This window comes from Nerophis ophidion, linkage group LG09, assembly GCF_033978795.1.
Source record: "Nerophis ophidion isolate RoL-2023_Sa linkage group LG09, RoL_Noph_v1.0, whole genome shotgun sequence".
Lineage (NCBI taxonomy): Eukaryota > Metazoa > Chordata > Actinopteri > Syngnathiformes > Syngnathidae > Nerophis > Nerophis ophidion.
Window position 1 is genome coordinate 53,963,435 of NC_084619.1, and position 19,047 is coordinate 53,982,481.

A 19,047-nucleotide genomic window follows, 5' to 3' on the forward strand; every position below is an offset into this window, starting at 1 on the left:
AACTCCTTTGAAATTTATAATAAAATAATACTGCGTACAGAGTTTTTTTTTTGCTTTGTGCTATGTATAAACCAGGGGTCTCAGACATGCGGCCCGCACCTTAATGTGAAAATTTAATGTTAGGGCGGCCCGTGAGTTTTATATGAATGCCGCTTGACAGTGTCACACCAGCCAACTGTCCCAATTTTCCCGGGAGAGACTCCCGAATTTCAGAGTAATTATTCGTACGCTGGTGTTCACCCATTGAACAATAATAAGGGCGTACAATGATGTTATTACCGCCCTCTACAGCTTGTACAAATAGCTTGCCAGCTCTAAGAATTGTCTGACGAGGCTATTGCAGACACACGTAAAAGACTGCAAGGCATCCTTATTCAACAGCAATACAGGTCACACTGAGGGTGGCCGTTTAAACAACTTTAGCACTCTTACTAATATGCGCCACACTGTGAACCCACACCAAACAAGAATGACGAACACATTTCGGGGGAACATCCGCACTATAACACAACATAAACACGACAGAACAAATACCCAGAATCTCATGTATCCTGACTATTCCGGGCTCCATTATACACCCAGGTAACCTCCACCCCCGCCACCACCACCACGCCGTGCGTCAGTTGAGGTGGGCGGATTTGGGGGGTGGGGGGGGGGGTTGTTGGATTGGTGGTGGCTGGGTGTATAATGGAGCCCGGAAGAGTCAGTATACATGGGTATTTGTTCTGTCGTGTTATAGTGCGGATGTTCTCCCGAAATGTGTTTGTCATTCTTGTTTGGTGTGGGTTCACAGTATGGCGCATATTAGTAAGAGTGTTAAAGTTGTTTATATTACAACCCTCAGTATGACCTGTATGGCTGTTGAACAAGTATGCCTTGCAGTTGCGTATGCGTTCAGATAGAGGTCGCATCCAAAATGTGACATGTTGAAAGGGTGTTAGAGGCATTGCCATCATGGCACTAAGTCTAAGTTGATGTCTTGGTGAAAATTGAAAAATGTTTACCCGGGAAATTTCTGACCGAGACATTAAAATTGGAAATCTACCGGACTTCTCCGGGCGGTCGGCAAGTATGTGGCCGAGCCACATCAGAGTGGTCAAAGAGCCGCGGGTTGCCGACCCCTGCAGTAGGTCATCAGCCGAGTGGGTGGAGCTACTGGGAGGAGTCCCCTTGTCGGGTTTACGATGCTACTGTACTGACCAAATACTTAGGATTGTTTTCATTGGGGCGGATGAGATTGGAGTAATATTTGGTTTTAACCAAGGTAAGCGCGTGTTTATAAGTTATTCAACTTTAAAACTTTAACTCAGAACTTTAAAAAAGAGGCTAGGCATGGCACACAAATGTAATGCGTATCAGAGAGAAAGAGAAGCAATGAGATATTAAATAAAATAAAATACAATTCAAAGTAAAATAGTGTGTTTTACACTAAAGCAATTAGTTACAGTATATTAAAATATATTGGCCTTTATTGAGTCATTTTATTTCCTATGCGTATGAACAGCAAGGAGTTGATTAAACTTGAAGCCATGCAACACAATACAAGCGTTTTAATGACCATTTTCCTCATTTGGACATCAAGGTAGCAACTTTGTGATTGGAGAGGGAAACACTGACATCTAGCGGCATAAACGTGAACAGGAAGATTTATTTTATTGCCTTCGATACCGTCGATATGACATTCTTTTAGACCGCATCAAATCACATACCCGTAAGGCAGAATTAGATTTTTTTTTGGGGGTGTAACTGGTATCATTACATTTTTATTACATTATTACATAATTATGACATTATTATGTAATTATTACATCATTATTACATATCTTAGTTTACCATTACGTTATTATTATATTATTATTACAAGATTATAACATGTATACATTATTATTACATTATTATTGTATTACCATTAAAACTCTTATTTTAAACAGTATTGTTACTTTTTTTTTTACATCGTTATTAAATTATTATTACATTTTTAAATTATTATTACAGCTCCTGCAGTATCATATCAATATTATTTGGGGGACAACGTGACGCGGAGGTTAGAGGGGCCATGCCAGCAACATTAAGGTTCCAGGTCTGATTCCAGCCTCTGCCGCTGTGTCCTTGAGAGAGTAGAGGGGCCATGCCAGCAACATTAAGGTTCCGGGTACGATTCCAGCCTCTGCCGCTGTGTCCTTGGGAGGGTAGAGGGGCCATGCCAGCAACATTAAGGTTCCAGGTCCGATTCCAGCCTCTGCCGTTGTGTCCTTGGGAGGGTAGAGGGCACATGCCAGCAACATTAAGGTTCCAGGTACGATTCCAGCCTCTGCCGTTGTATCCTTGGGCAAGACACTTCACCCTTGCTCCTACTAGTGTATGAAAGGGAATGAATGTTTGGTGGCGGTCAGAGGGGCCGTAGGTGCAAATTTGCAGCTGTGGCTAAACATGTAGCTTACCACCAAATGTGTGAATGCGTAGTGAATGAATGATGGGTTCTGACTTCTCTGTGTAGCACTTTAAGAGTCTAGAAAAGTGGCATATAAATCAATCCATTATTATTACGTAATTATTACATTATTATTACAACTCCTGCATTATTACAAAAATATTACATTATTAGTACAACTCCTGCATTTTACATTAATATTACATGCTTACATCATTATTACAATTCCTGCATTATTATATTTTCATCACATTAATATTACATTATTATTACAAATCCTGCATTAATACATTATTGTTAAATTTTTATTACAACTCTTCCATCATTACCTTATTATTACATCCATATTACATTATTATTATTACAACACCAATGTTGTCTGTCTATCTGTGTTGGCCCTGCGATGAGGTGTCGACTTTTCCAGGGTGTACCCCGCCTTCCGCCCCGAATGCACCTCGGGGATCCCAACTTTAACGTTCTATTAAATTTTTTTTAGTACAATAAAAAAAATTAAAAAAAAGTTGACCAAAGTGCTCTACAAGATCGAAATAAAAAAAAGTGCAAAAATATTAAAATATACAATTTTGTCACAGCAAGATAAATACAATACTAAAATAATACAACAAATTACTAATACAAATATACATAATTAAATAGGAAGAAAAAAAATCTAAATATCCTGCCAAATGTACTGTGTTAAAATTAAGCAATTGTTGATCATGGAAATGCTTTTTTCCAACCGCAAATGTGAATTATTAGTGAATTATATTTATATAGCGCTTTTTCTCTAGTGACTCAAAGCGCCCTACATAGTGAAACCCAAAATCAATTTTTACATTCAAACCAGTGTGGGTGGCACTGGGAGCAGGTGGGTAAAGTGTCTTGCCCAAGGACACAACGGCAGTGACTAGGATGGCGGAAGCGGGGTTCAAACCTGCAACCCTCAAGTTGCTGGCACGGTCACTCTACCAACCGAGCCATACCGCCCCATTGAAAAATGACAAAAATGTGACTTCACTTCATAGTTTAATGTCAGAGTGTTACAACCCATGTCTAAAGTTTGGATGCAGAAGACAAAATAAAAAGTAATTCGCCCTCAACATATTCTAAAAATTGAATTACTACATATTATAAATGAACTATATTGTTAGACATGACACTAAATTGCTTTGTCCACTGCAAATTACAACCTATATTGGATTATATCTTCAATATACAAATTGAATATACCGTATTTCCTTGAATTGCCGCAGGGCATATAGTATGTACCTGCCTTGAATTACTGCCGGGTCAAACTTACTTCCCAAAATAATTAGCGCATGCTTAGTATTACCACCTGGTCAAACTAATGACGTCACGAGTGACACTTCCCCTGTCATCATTTTCAAAATGGAGGAGGCTGATTTCAATACCGGTAATTTGAAATCGCATAAAGGGAATAAGATTAAGAGCTATTCAGTTGAATATAAGGTCCAACTTACATCACACTCAAATTTTTACTGCATACCTTTGGTAAGTGCCGGATCGAGAAGAGGTTTTAAAAGAATTAGCGCATGCTTACTTTTACCGCATGCCTTTGGTAAGTAGGTGGGACAAAATTAAGTATGTATTTTCCGGACTATAAAGCGCCTCACCCACAAAACTTCAGAAGAAAAATATATGTTTTTCCATATTTGAGCCGCACCGATCTATAAACCGCAGCTATCTACATTGTGACATTAGTTATTTGCGCAGAAGTATTTTGTAAATGTTTATTTAAGTTAAGTTAAAGTACCAATGATTGTCACACACACACTAGGTGCGGTGAAGTTTGTCCTCTGCATTTGACCCATCCCCTTGATCAGCCCTGGGAAGTGAGGGGAGCAGTGGGCTGCAGCGGTGCCGCGCCCATGAATCATATGTGGTGATTTAACCCCCAATTCCACCCTTGATGCTGAGTGCCAAGCAGGGAGGTAATGGGTCCTATTTTTTTATCGTCTTTGGTATGACTCACAACCTACTGATCTCAGGGCGGACACTCTTACCACTCGGCCACTGAGTACATACCTTAATTGTGTCCAAACGGTGTCTGTAACACGGCAGTAAAATGGCTCATCAAACAAAACAGAAGTCCTCGTCACGGACCCACTTGCTGTGGAGTTCATCTCTCCAATGACTCCATGGTGCCATTTTGGTGAATTTACGAAGCTGAAATGAAACAAAAACAATGCCATTGTAAGTTAATAATACTAACAAAGACACTCGTAGTAAGCTAACGAGCATTGTAGCTAATGTAAACGACGCTATCATCATTACATTACAATAGCACGTACAAATGTGCATAAAAACACTCCGACAGACATCACACATGGGACGGTTTAGTAGGTAAGAATTGTTTTAGTTATTATTGTAAAACTACAAACGTTGCGTGAATGAAGAATCCATACAAGTTGAAAACTATGGAGACGACGTGGCGGGGTTGGGAGAGTGGCCGTGCCAGCAACCTGAGAGTTCCTGGTTCAATCCCAACCTACTACCAACCTCGTCACGTCCGTTGTGTCCTTGAGCAGGACAATTCACCCTTGCTCCTGATGGGTCGTGGTTAGGGCCTTGCATGGCAGTTCCCGCCATCAGTGTGTGAATGTGTGTGTTAATGGGCCAATGTGGAAATAGTCTCAAAGCGCTTTGAGTACTTTGAAGGTAGAAAAGCGCTATACAAGTATAACCCATTTACCATTTACTATGGACCACTGGAAGACCGAACTGTACTTCCGGTTGGTTTGAAAAAAAGTCAAAACTATTTACTTTATAGCCCGTGTCAGCGAAGGAAAATCCACATGTAAGCCGCACCATTTTATAAGCCGCAGTGTTCAAAGCCTAGGAAAAAAGTAGCAGCTTATAGTTCAGAATTTACAATATGTAAATGTTAGACCTTGTTGCTACATAATGAAAATCCATCCATCTATTCATTTTTCTACTGCTTGTCCCTTTCGGGGTGGCAGGGGGTGCTGGAGCCTATCTCAACTGCATTCGGGCGGAAGGCGGGCTACACCCTGGACAAGTCGCCACCTCATCACCGGGTCAACACAGATAGACAGACAACATGGTGTTGTAGTAATATTTTTGTAATAATATTGTAATACAGATGCAATAATAATGTAATGATGCAAGAGTTGTAATAATAATTAAACAATAACATATTAATGCAAGATTTGTAATAGTAATGTAATATTAATGTGATGATAATGTAATAATGCAGGAATCTTAATAATGTAATATTAATGTAATAATAATGTGATATGCAGGAGTTGTAATAATAATGTAAGAATTATGTAATAATGCAAGAGTTATAATATTAATGTAATAATTACATAATAATGGATTGCGTTATATGCTGCTTTTCTAGACACTCAAAGTTCTACACAGAGAAGTCAGAATAATGTGATGATAATGTAATAATGCAGGAATTGTAATAATGACGTAAGAATGTACAAACCCCGTTTCCATGTGAGTTGGGAAATTGTGTTAGATGTAAATATAAACGGAATACAATGATTTGCAAATCCTTTTCAACCCATATTTAATTGAATGCACTACAAATACAAGACATTTGATGTTCAAACTCATAAACTTTATTTATTTTTTTGCAAATAATAATTAACTTAGAATGTCATGGCTGCAACACGTGCCAAAGTAGTTGGGAAAGGACATGTTCACCTCCGTGTTACATCACCTTTTCTTTTAACAACACTCAATAAACGTTTGGGAACTGAGGAAACTAATTGTTGAAGCTTTGAAAGTGGAAATCTTTCCCATTCTTGTTTTATGTAGAGCTTTAGTCGTTCAACAGTCCGGGGTCTCCGCTGTGGTATTTTACGCTTCATAATGCGCCACACATTTTCGATGGGAGACCGTTCTGGACTGCAGGTGAGCCAGGAAAGTAACTGCACTCTTGTTTACGAAGCCACGCTGTTGTAACACTTGTCTTGCTGAAATAAGCAGGGGCGTCCATGATAACGTTGCTTGGATGACAACATATGTTGCTCCAAAACCTGTATGGACCATTTAGCATTAATGGTGCCTTCACAGATGTGTAAGTTACCCATGCCTTGGGCACTAATACACCCCCATACCATCACAGATGCTGGCTTTTGAACTTTGCGCCAATAACAATCCGGATGGTTATTTACCTCTTTGTTCTGGAGGACACCACGTCCTCTGTTTCCAAATATAATTTGAAATGTGGACTCGTCAGACCACAAAACACTTTTCCACTTTGCATCAGTCCATCTTAGGTGAGCTTGGGCCCAGCGAAGCCAGTGGCGTTCCTTGGTGTTGTTGATAAATGGGTTTTGCTTTGCATAGTAGAGTTTCAACTTGCACTTTTCAGATGTAGCGACCAACTGTAGTTACTGACAGTGTTCCTGAGCCCATGTGGTGATATCCTTTACACACTGATGTTGGTTTTTGATGCAGTATCGCCTGAGGGGTCAAATGTCCGTAATATCATCGCTTACGTGCAGTGATTTCTCCAGATTCTCTGAACTTTTTGATGATTTTACGGACCGTAGATGGTAAAATCCCTAAATTCCTTGCAATAGCTCGTTGAGAAATGTTCTAAAACTGTTCGACAATTTGCTTACAAAGTGGTGACCCCCACCCCATCCTTGTTTGTGAATTACTTAGCATTTCATGAAAGCTGCTTTTATACCCAATCATGGCACCCACCTGTTCCCAATTAGCCTGCACACCTGTGGGATGTTCCAAATAAGTGTTTGATGAGCATTCCTCAATTTTATCCGTATTTATTGCCACCTTTCCCAACTTCTGTGTCACGTGTTGCTGAGATCAAATTCTAAAGTTAATGATTATTTGCAAAAAAAAAAAATGTTTATCGGTCTGAACATCAAATATGTTGTCTTTGTAGCATATTCAACTGAATATGGGTTGAAAATGATTTGCAAATCATTGTATTCCGTTTATATTTACATCTAACACAATTTCCCAACTCATATGGAAACGGGGTTTGTAATATCCTCAAATGCAGCAAATCCAAATAGTCAACATTTATACGTGAAAGGTTCGCATAAAATACTTTTGTATTTCCTTGGTTCAGCACAAAAAGTATTCTAATTAGCACATCATTCAAGAGAGTATCTTGGAATGGAACATAATTTACTTTTTTCCTGCTCGGGTCTGATTGCCCATGTCACATTGGCGGCTGTGGATTAATCACCACCCGTGGCCTTTTAGTCCCTCTGTGACTCAGGATCATTTATCCGGCGGCACTATTGATCACCTGCCATGCACACACACACACACACGCACACGCACACGCACACACGCGCACACACACACACACGCACACGCACACGCACACGCACACGCACACGCACACGCACACGCACACACTTTTTCTGTGTTTTTTTGAGTGTGTTCTAATTATGATGATTACCTCAAACTTCCAGCAGTCCAAAAAAAAACCTTTTAGATGATTTCTCACAGACAAGATAATAAATCAAAGGCGCCATATTAAAGTATTTTTCAGAAATGTTCAATCAGTCGCCAATGCTCCATAATAGTAAATTGGAAGTTTCAGCATTTTGTGTTTGCAGCTTTAATGCTAATGAGCTAATTAAGCTAATGTGCACTTTACCTACTTTTTTTTTTACATTTTACCTCTTCCACTTCTATCAAAGTTGTATCACATAAAGCTAACTAACATTACTGGGACAGGAGGACACAAACATTAGCAATGTTAGCATAGCTATGTGAGCTACAATGCTAACATTGGGCTCACATTTTAACAGCAACAACATAATTGGTTAGCCTAACCGTCGAAAAAACTAACGTACAGCAGATAGTTGGCATAAATCTGGGGTGTATTTCAAGATCTGTAGCGAAGCCTGCTCCCATTACCCCTTTAATTTAACAGCATTATCATGCTAGGTTAGCATATTTGCCAAAAATGAAACTTGCAACTACTACATGTGTAACTGACTGGCAGATAGTGGGCTGGGATGTGGGATGGAGATGTCCGATAATGGCTGTTTTGCCGATATCTGATATTCCAATATTGTCTAACTCTTAATCACCGATTCCGATATCAACCGATACCGATATATACAGTCATGGAATTAGCGGTGAGTGTATATTGTAGCATCCTAAAAGAGTTCTGGGTATTTGCTCTGTTGTGTTTATGTTGTGTTATGGTGCGGATGTTCTCCCGAAATGTTGGTGTGGGTTCACAGTGTGGCGCATATTTGTAACAGTGTTAAAGTTGTTTAGACGGCCACCCTCAGTGTGACCTGTATGGCTGTTGACCAAGTTTGCATTGCATTCACTTGTGTGTGTGAAAAGCCGTAGATATTATGTGACTTGGCGGGCATGCAAAAGCAGTACCTTTAAGGTTTATTAGAGCTCTGTACTTCTCCCTACGACCGTGTACACAGCGGCGTTTTAAAAAGTCACTAATTTTACTTTTTAAAACCAATAACGATAATTGAGAAACCAATATTTTCCGATATTACATTTTAAAGCATTTATCGGCTGTTAATATCGTCAGGCTGATATTATCGGACATCCCTACTCACAACCTACCAATCTCAGGGCGGACACTCTAACCACTAGGCCACTGAGTAGGTAGCCTAGCCGCCAAAAAAACTAACGTGCAGCAAATAGTCGGCATAAATCTGGGGTGTATTTCAAGATGCGTAGCGAAGCCTGCCTTTCCCCCTTTCTTTAATTTAACAGCTACAGATTGCCAGGCTAGCGTCTCCCCCCCAGAAAAAAATCACATTTACAGCTCACACATGTGCAACTAACCGACAGATAGTTGGCAGAGATCTGGGCTGTGTTTCAAGATGTGTAGCGAAGCCTACTTTCCCCCTTCTTAGATTTATCAGCAATATCAAGCTTGGTTAGCAGTCTCCCTGAAAATCTGAATGACTAGCTCCCACATGCACAACTGACTGGCAGATATCTGGGATGTATTTCAAGATGCGTAGCGAAGCCTGCCTTTTCCCCTTTCTTTATTTGAACAGCTACAGCGTGCAGATTAGCGTATTCCCCAAAAATCAAATTGTGCTACTAACCAACAGACTGTTGGCAGAGATCTAGGGTGTATTTCAAGATGTGTAGCGAAGCATACTTTCCCCCTTCTTAGATTTATCAGCAATATTCCGTCAGTCTACCCCAGGGCAGCTGTGGCTACTGATGTAGCTTACCACCACCAGGTGTGAATGAATGTTGAGTCCTACTTCTCTGTGAGCGCTTTGAGTGTTTAGAAAAGCGCGATATAAATCTAGGTTATTATTATTAATATCAAGCTCGGTTATGTTGTGTTCTGACCCAGTCTTCGGCCGGTCACCCCCCAGATTCGTAAGATGACACATAAACTGGTTATAAATGAATCCCAGGCAGAGTTGCTCATTTTGATATTTTATTACCAAAGCTTTGGGAGACCAATCTCGATACAACAACCTTTCAATCGCATTGCCCAAATTGATCTCCTCTTCAAACGGGAAGAGACTACTTCTTGATTCCGCTAAACAACCCCCACCCTCCAGAACCAATACACATGTCTATTGTTTCTCCTTAGCTGAGCACAGGATGAGATAAGAAAGGGAGTATAGCCGCTCCTCCAGTCCTAAAGCCAAGGTTAACTTGCAGTGTACCAAAGACATGAGATTATAAAATAGAAAAAGTACAAATGGAAAGGACTAGCTATTTCGAACATGACTAGAGGAAGAAATAACTCTGAAATATGGATACATGTAGATATCTATCTCAGTCAGTTACCAGTCTCCCTGATAATCTAAATTACTAGCTCCTACATGCATACTTGACTGGCAGATATCTGGGATGTATTTCAAGATGCGTAGCGAAGCCTGCCTTTTCCCCTTTCTTTAATTTAACAGCTAAAAGTGCCAAGTTTGCGTTTCCCCCCCGCAAAATCACATTTGCAGCTCACACAGGTGCAACTAACCGACAGTTGGCAGAGATCTGGGGTGTATTTCAAGATGTGTAGCGAAGCCTACTTTCCCCTTTCTTTAAGTGAACAGCAATATAATGCTAGGCTAGGTTAGCATTCTACCTGGAAATCTGACGTACAGCTCCCACATGTGCTACCTACCAACCGATTGTTGGCAGGGATCTGGGATGTATTTCAAGATGTGTAGCGAAGCCTACTTTTCCCCTTCTTAGATCTGTCAACAATGTCAAGCTTGGTTAGCAGTTTCCCTGATAATCTAACTTACAGCTCCCACATGCATAACTGAGTTGTGACGTTTGCTGGGCTTGGTGAAGCGGGTGCGTTCTTTACAGATGCAGTCCGGGCTCGGACACAGCGTAAAGGTAAGAAATAATGGTATATTTAAACTGAAAACAGGCTAAGAACAGAAACACTGGTGCTAGGCAGAAAAAGCAAACCTAAAGCGCTAGCATGGGAGCTAGGGAAGTAACAGAAAAACTTGTATCAGGCACAACAGGCAAAGCAAAGAGCTAGTAAAACACAAAGGCTAAGCGCGGAAGTTAGCGAGAATAAAGCGGGATTGCTAAAGTCGGGAGTTTGCGTTATCACTTGTTGCGTAGAAAATAAGCTAGGATGCGAGATCGAAACAACGGAAAAAGGCAGGCTTAAATAAGAGACAGTAATTACAAACAGGTGTGCATCAAAAGCAAGGAACAGGTGAAACTAATAGGCAACCATAGTGACAGAACAAACCAGGAAGTGCACAAACAAACTCAAAAGTCCACAACACATATGATCCGGGCGGCGGATCATAACATGAGTGGCAGATTTGGCATAGATCTGGGATGTATATCAAGATGTGTAGCGAAGCCTGCTTTTGTTTTTCCCCTTTAATTTTTGTTACAAAGTGGTTTGGCGTCTCCATGAAGTGAGACATTTGTTTTTTCGTGTTTGGTGCTCATAAACAGTGATGACTACTTTTCGCACAACAGGGGTGTGACGCTTAGCTGGCATCGTGGTGTGGTTGCAGTGTCTTGTTGATGCAATGCCGAATGGACACAACGTGAAGGTAAGGATGATGATTTATTTAACTATAAAAACAGACTAGGAACATAAAATACTTGCACGAAGGCACTACAAACAAAACCAACAGAAAGCGCTAGCATATGAGCGAGGGTCAAACAACAGAATAGCGTGGAAGCTAAAGTACACAAAAGTCTTTACCACAATGCGGGAATAGCGACGTCACCTGTTGCATGGAAGCAAATGAGATACCGAGACCGAATGAAAAACAAGGGCAGGCTTAAATAGAAGGGATAATCAAAAAGCAGGTGCGTGTGAAAAACCAAAGGCAGGTGACACAAATGGGTTACTATGACAACGGAAACAAAACAGGAAGTGCCACCAGGAACTAAGGAGTCAAATAGTGAATTTGAAGTGAATTATATTTTATATAGCGCTTTTTTCTCAAGTGACTCAAAGCGCTTTACATAGTGAAACCCAATATCTAAGTTACATTTAAACTAGTGTGGGTGGCACTGGGAGCAGGTGGGTAAAGTGTTTTGCCCAAGGACACCATGGCAGTAACTAGGATGGCACAAGCGGGAATTGAACCTGCAACCCTCAAGTTGCTGGCACGGCCACTCTACCAACCGAGCTATGCCCCCCAAATACTACAAGGATGTGATTCAAAACAGAGCAAAACCAGAATATGCCATGATCCGAGTAGCGGATCATGACAAGGGGGTCCTTTACTCGCATATTACTTATCACACCAACACTTTATTTGGTACACCTGTAACAAGGTCATGTAACAAGGAAGGAAATTGGCGGACATGTTAATAAAACTAAGAAGAAGAAAAAAAAAGACGTGCTGTACTGTAGTTACACACGCTCGCGTGCGCACACAGACACACACTAGACTGGTGTCGAAAATCTCAAGCACCCCCCCCCCCCCCCTCCCACCTGCCCTCCATCTGTCTATTTTTACCCCGTTTGGTCCATTAAGATCATCAGTGATGAGAGTTAATGAGTGAAGCCTCTCCACAAAGCAGACAGTAATCACATATGTCCAGAAGAGCGGACACACACACGCACACAGACAGACAGACACACACACACACACACACACACACACACACACATACACACACACACACACACACACACACACACACACACACACACATGTTGTGTTTTGAAAATATGTGCTCACAAGATTAAAAAAAAAACCCTTTCATAACAACCTGCAGAATAATTTCCTATTCTGTCAACAACACAAAGACATTTTAATGATACTCGGAGAAAAAACACAATAATGGCATGTACAATTAAGCACTAAGTCGCTGCAACTACCTGCTATAGCGTGCCTGCATCCGGCTTTTTCCAAATGGCTCTGCCGAGTCAGCGAAATCTGTCGTGCGTACTAAAGAGGGGACACCTCGCCTCCCAATTATCAAGTCAAGTCAGCGTCCAAGCCCCGCAGGACGTTCCTTGTTGACATTTATGAGTCAAATATCCGCTTCCATGTGACACTTGTAAGCAAAGTGAGTCACAAAATCACACACAGGCACACACAGAATATTGTTCGTTTACAAGTCCTGCTTTGCATTCAAATGGAAACTTTCCATTTATCTCAGAAGCTGGGGCGGGGGGAGGAGCCTGAGTTGGTGGAGAAGTTCCATCTGGACCTATAGTTGGACTAACTCCAATGCAAAGCAAGGACTCTGGAACAAGTTCTTTGGAAAGAGGCTGGAGTCTGTACGTTGGAGTTTAACCCAGTCGAGGAGAGGGTAGCTTCCCTCCGCCTCTGGGTGGGGGGGACGGTTCTTGACAGTTTTTTGTGCTTACGCCCTAAACAGCAATTTAGAGTACCCACCCTTTTTGGAGTCCCTAAAGGGAGTACTGGAGAGAGACTTCAACGCTCACATTGAAACCTGGAGAGGCTTGATCGAAAAGAACGACCGGCCAGATCTAAACCCGAATGGTGTTTTGTTATTGGACTTTTGTGCTTGTCACGGATTGTTCATAAAGAACACCAAGTTTAAACATAAGGGTGTCTATGTGTGCACTTGGCACCAGAGCACCCTAGACCGCAATTCAACGATTGGCTTTGTGATTGTATCATCGGATTTGCGGTATCATGGTGAATAGAATAGAATAGAATACAACTGATTTTATTGTCATTATATTTGCATATAACGAGATTAAAGACTCCAACTTAAGGTGCGGTAGTGGGAACAAATATGGGGTGAAATAAATAACACAAGAGGTAATAAAGGAAACAACTAATAATTGAAATAAACAGACTACTATCCACTAAAAATAATAAGCAATCCTGTACAATATACACAACACTATAGAAATACAAAATACTGTACAATATACAGAACAAGACAAGAGTACCGAAGTAATAAAAAACAATCAGTGTCGGAAGTATTGCACTCGAAGGGTAGTATTGCACAGTAGGGTATTAGTGCATTATATTGTATTGGGGTGAATTATTATTATTATAAGTTAGAGTTCAACATGGTGACAGCTTCGGGAAAGAAGCTGTCACTGAGCCTGTTTGTTCTGGCTCTGATGCACCTGTAGCGCCTGCTGGATATTAGCAGGTCGAACAGGCGGAAGCCAGGGTGTGTGCTGTCCTTGGTAATGTTTTTTGCTCTGTTGAGGCAGCGGGAGTTGTGTAAATCCTTCAGGGAGGGCAGGGGACAGCCGATGATTTTTTTGTGCAGACTTTATGACCCTCTGAATCGCCTGTTTGTCTGCTTCAGTGCAGCTGGCGTACCACACTGTTATGCAGTACGTCAGCAGGCTCTCGACAGCCGAGCGATAGAAGGTCAGCGTCAGCTGTCTCTCCAGTCTGCTCTTCCTCAGCACCCTCAGGAAGTGGAGTCTCCGCTGGGTCTTCCGGAAAACCACAGTTGTTTTTTGGGTCCAGGACAGGTCAGCAGAAATGAGGGTGCCGAGGAACTTGAAGGAGTTGACTCTCTCCACCTCCTCGCTGTTGATGTAGAGGGGGGCGGAGTCTGCAGTGTTTTTCCTGAAGTCAAAGTTGAGTTCCTTGGTTTTTGTGATGTTCAGTGCCAAATTATTCACTGAACACCACGCTGATAGTTTCAGGACCTCATCTCTGTATGCAGACTCATCCCCCCCCCCAGTAATGAAGAGAGGTACGGAGTGTTCTACCGATGACCACCTGGTGGTGAGTTGGCTCCGATGGTGGGGGAGGATGCCAGTCAGACCTGGCAGGCCCAACAGCATTGTGAGGACCTGTTGGGAACATCGAGCAGAGTTTCCCGTCAGAGAGAGTTTCAATTCTGACCTCCGGAAGAACTTTGAACATGTCACGAGGGAAATGCTGGACATTTAGTCCGAGTTGACCATGTTCCGTACCTCTATTGTTGAGGCGGCCCGCAAGGTGGTTGGAGCCTGTCTTGACGGTAATCCCATAACCGCCTGGTGGAAACCAGTGGTGAGGGATGCTGTCAAGGTGAAGAAGCTTGGGAAAGCCATGGAAAAGGATATCCAGACAGATTCGAAGCGATTCTGGAACACCATCCACCACCTCAGGAGGTTGAATACCATGAATTGATTAACGTAAACCCCGACTTAAACAAGTTGGAAAACTTATTCGGATGTTACCATTTAGTGGTCAATTGTACGGAATATGTACTGTACTGTGCAATCTACTAATAAAAGTCTCAATCAATCAATCAGTGCACTGTTAACTATGGTGGGGATGGTGTGCTGCGGACCACGACTCGAGATGTTGTAGATCGGTGGAGGAAATACTTCAAAGATCTCCTCAATTCCACCTACACGACTTCCTATTAGGAAGCAGTGCCCTTGGGAATCTGTAATGGACTCTCCTATTTCTGGGGCTGAAGTTTCCGAGGTAGTTAAAAAGCTTTTCTGTGGCAGGCCCCCGGGGTGGATGAGATCAGCTCTGACTTCCTTAAGGCTCTGGATGCTGTGGGGCTGTTTTGACTGACAAGACCCTGCAACACTCTCTGGTAATTAGGGGCGGCGCCTCTGGATTGGTAGTCCAGAGTGGTAGTTTCTCTCTTTAAGAAGGGAACTGAAGGGTTCAACTATCGTGGGATCACACCACTCAGCCTTCCCTGTAAGGTCTATTCGAATGTAATGGAGAGGAGTCCCCGCCAAATAGTAAAATCTCGGATCCAGCGGGATCAGTGTGGTTTTCGTCCTTGTCTTGGAATGGGCCACCTCTATACTCTCTGCAGGATCCCCGAGTTTGCCCAACCGGTCTACATGTGCTTTGTGGACTTGGAGATGGCATTCGACGATGTCCCTCGGGAAGTCTTGTGGGGAGTACTCAGTGAGTATGGGGTATCGGACCGCCCGATTGGGGCGGTTGGGAGCTTGGTCCATATAGAATTTCTAGGCGCAGTCAGGGCGTTGAAGGATCTGGCCTGGATCTTCAGCTCTCACTGGATAATTTCGCAGCCGAGTGTGAAAAGACTGGGATTAGAATCAGCACCTACATGTCTGAGTCCATGGTTCTTTCCCGTAAAAGGGTGGAGTGCCATCTCATGGGTTGGGAAGGAGCTCAAGTACCACAGGGTCTTGTTCACGGGTGAGGGAAGAGTGGACCGTGAGATCAACAGGCGTATTGGTGCGGCATCTGCAGTGATGCAGACATTGCATCGGTTCGTCGTGGTGAAGAAGGAGCTAAGATGGAAGGGAAAGCTCTCAATTCACCGATCGATCTACGTTCCCATCCTCACCTATGGTCATGAGCTTTGGGTTATAACCGAAAGGACAAGATCACGGGCACACGCAGCTGAACGGAGTTTCCTCTGTCGGGTGGCGGGTGTCCTCTCCCTTAGAGATAGGGTGAAAAGCTCTGTCCATTTGGAGGAGCTCGAAGTAAACCCGCTGCTCCTCCACGTTGAGATGAGCCAGCTTAGGTGCTTCGATTATCTGGTAAGGATATCCCCCCTGAACTTCTCCCTGGGGAGGTGTCAAGGGCACGTCCGACGGTTAGGAGAACCACGGGGAAGACCCAGGACATGTTGGGAAGACTAGGTCTCCCGGCTGGCCTGGTAACACCTCGGGATCCCCGGGAGGAGCTGGATGTGTCACGAACCGGACGCACACCAGTTCACAATCTGCTGGGAGCCGCGCTGAGCGCGGCAGAGGTGCGCCTCCGATCGCTCGCATGTCACTCAAGCCGCTGCAGGCAGCTGCGCTCCATCTACAATCAACACAGCCGGCACTGATGAAAGAGACCATCGCAACCAGTGATCCTTTGCCAGAACGTACTGTGAGGGTTCCAGGGAGAAGGAGACGGCACAGAGACTGGGAAAACGTATAGCCTGGGGCGTCTTTATTTTAACAAGGAGATATCTAATCCTATAAATCTTTATATACACACACACACACACACACACACACACACACACACACATATATATATATATATATATATATATATATATATATATATATATATAATATATTATATTATAAAATACATTATATAAAATTATATTACTATATTATATTATATTATTTTATATATATGTATGTCAAATATGATGTGTATGTAACCAAAATGAAATGGGTGCAAGACTACATGTAGAATTTAATGGGAGGTGTGTGGAGAGACGGAGCAGACGAGCCAACAGCGGGCGAGGACAAACAGCGGTCCTGACCAAGATGGCGGCCAGGAGGCGGAGCATGCAGAAGAACGGAGAGGCGGGGCAAGCCTGGAGCGACACTGCAGCCATCTGAGTCAGGTGCGTACACAACACACCTGCTCTCAATCCCTGCATCTTCTGCTGCAGCATAAAAGGGGAGAGGGAGGAGCAATCGTAGCAGAAGTAGGAGAGGAAACAACCGGCAACAAAGACCACAAGAGCGACGAGAGCGACCCAGAATGAGATGCCACCCCGCGGAAGACGCAGCCACAGGCCACCGAAAGGTGCGCCGCGACGAGCAGGAAGAGAGGGCGCGCTAGAAATTGCCGCGACCGACTGGTAAGAAAACTTGAATATTGAAATAATAAACAAGAGTCAATCCTGCTACAATGCATCTTGCATCGATGGTCACTGCAACCCACACGATGACGGCTGGAGACATGTCACAAGGTGTTTTACCGTAAGTGATGGAGGTGCGTGTTGAGAGGAGCGGTGCTGTCAGGCAAGGGCAAGGCAGGCAGGGAAGTCCAAGGCAGAAGCGTGGTCGAGAGGCAGGAGCGAGTCGTGGTTGTCCGGGGGCGAGCGAGGAGTTGAGAACCAGGAAGCAGGAGGAAGACAAGGGGAATCCAAGATCACAGGACCTACAGCGTGACTCGGGGACGCACACAGGGAAGGTACAGTTGCTAGGTTCTGGCAAACGATCACTGGTGGCGGTGGTTTTTGTAGTCGTCTCTTTTATCAGTGCTGGCTGCATTGATTGTAGATGGAGCGCAGCTTCCTGCAGCGGCATGAGTGACGTGCGCGCGATCAGAGGCGCTCGGCTCCCAGCAGATTGCACACTAGTATGCGTCCGGGCCGTGACAGGATGAAGTGGCAGAATGAAGTGGCAGGAGAGAGGGAAGTCTGGTCTTCCCTGCTTAGGCTGCTGCCCCCGCGCCCTGACCTCGGATGAGTGGAACAAGATTTATGGATGGATTGTTATGTGGATGTTTATTTTTTTAACATTGCTAGCTTATTTGGCTCTGATAGATATTAAAATTATATACACTTATTAAAAGTCTTAATATTTTTTATCTCATATTGTTACACATTTTTTGTCTTATCACCACTTTATTATAATATCATATTTTTTTCCTCTGGTAAAGTTTTTAAAGTATCCTCTATTACCATGTATTTAAATTAAAATTTCTGATTAAAAAAAAGTTTAAAGACATTTTTTTGGTTTATTTATGTCACTGTTATCTCATACTATTACGTTCAATTCTTGTCATATTTCATTTTTTATTTTAATATGAATATCTTGATGTATAAATGTACTGTATATATTTATGTATGTGTGAAGTGAAGTATACATTATCTATATAGCGCTTTTTCTCTAGTGACTCAAAGCGCTTTACGTAGTGAAACCCAATATCTAAGTTACATTTAAACCATATTTATGCATGAATATATGTGTGTATATATATATATATATATATATATATATATATATATATATATAAACCCCGTTTCCACATGAGTTGGGAAATTGTGTTAGATGTAAATAAAAACAGAATACAATGATTTGCCAATCCCTTTCAACCCATATTCAGTTGAATGCACTACAAAGACAAGATATTTGATGTTCAAACTCATAAACTTTGTTTTTTTTTTTGCAAATAATAATTAACTTAGAATTTCATGGCTGCAACACGTGCCAAAGTAGTTGGGAAAGGGCATGTTCACCACTGTGTTACACCACCTTTTATTTTAACAACACTCAATAAACGTTTGGGAACTGAGGAAACTAATTGTTGAAGCTTTGAAAGTGGAATTCTTTACCATTCTTGTTTTATGTAGAGCTTCAGTCGTTCAACAGTCCGGGGTCTCCGCTGCCATATTTTACGCTTCATAATGCGCCACACATTTTGGATAGGAGACAGGTCTGGACTGCAGGTGGGCCAGGAAAGTACCCGCACTCTTTTTTTACAAAGTCACGCTGTTGTAACACGTGCTGA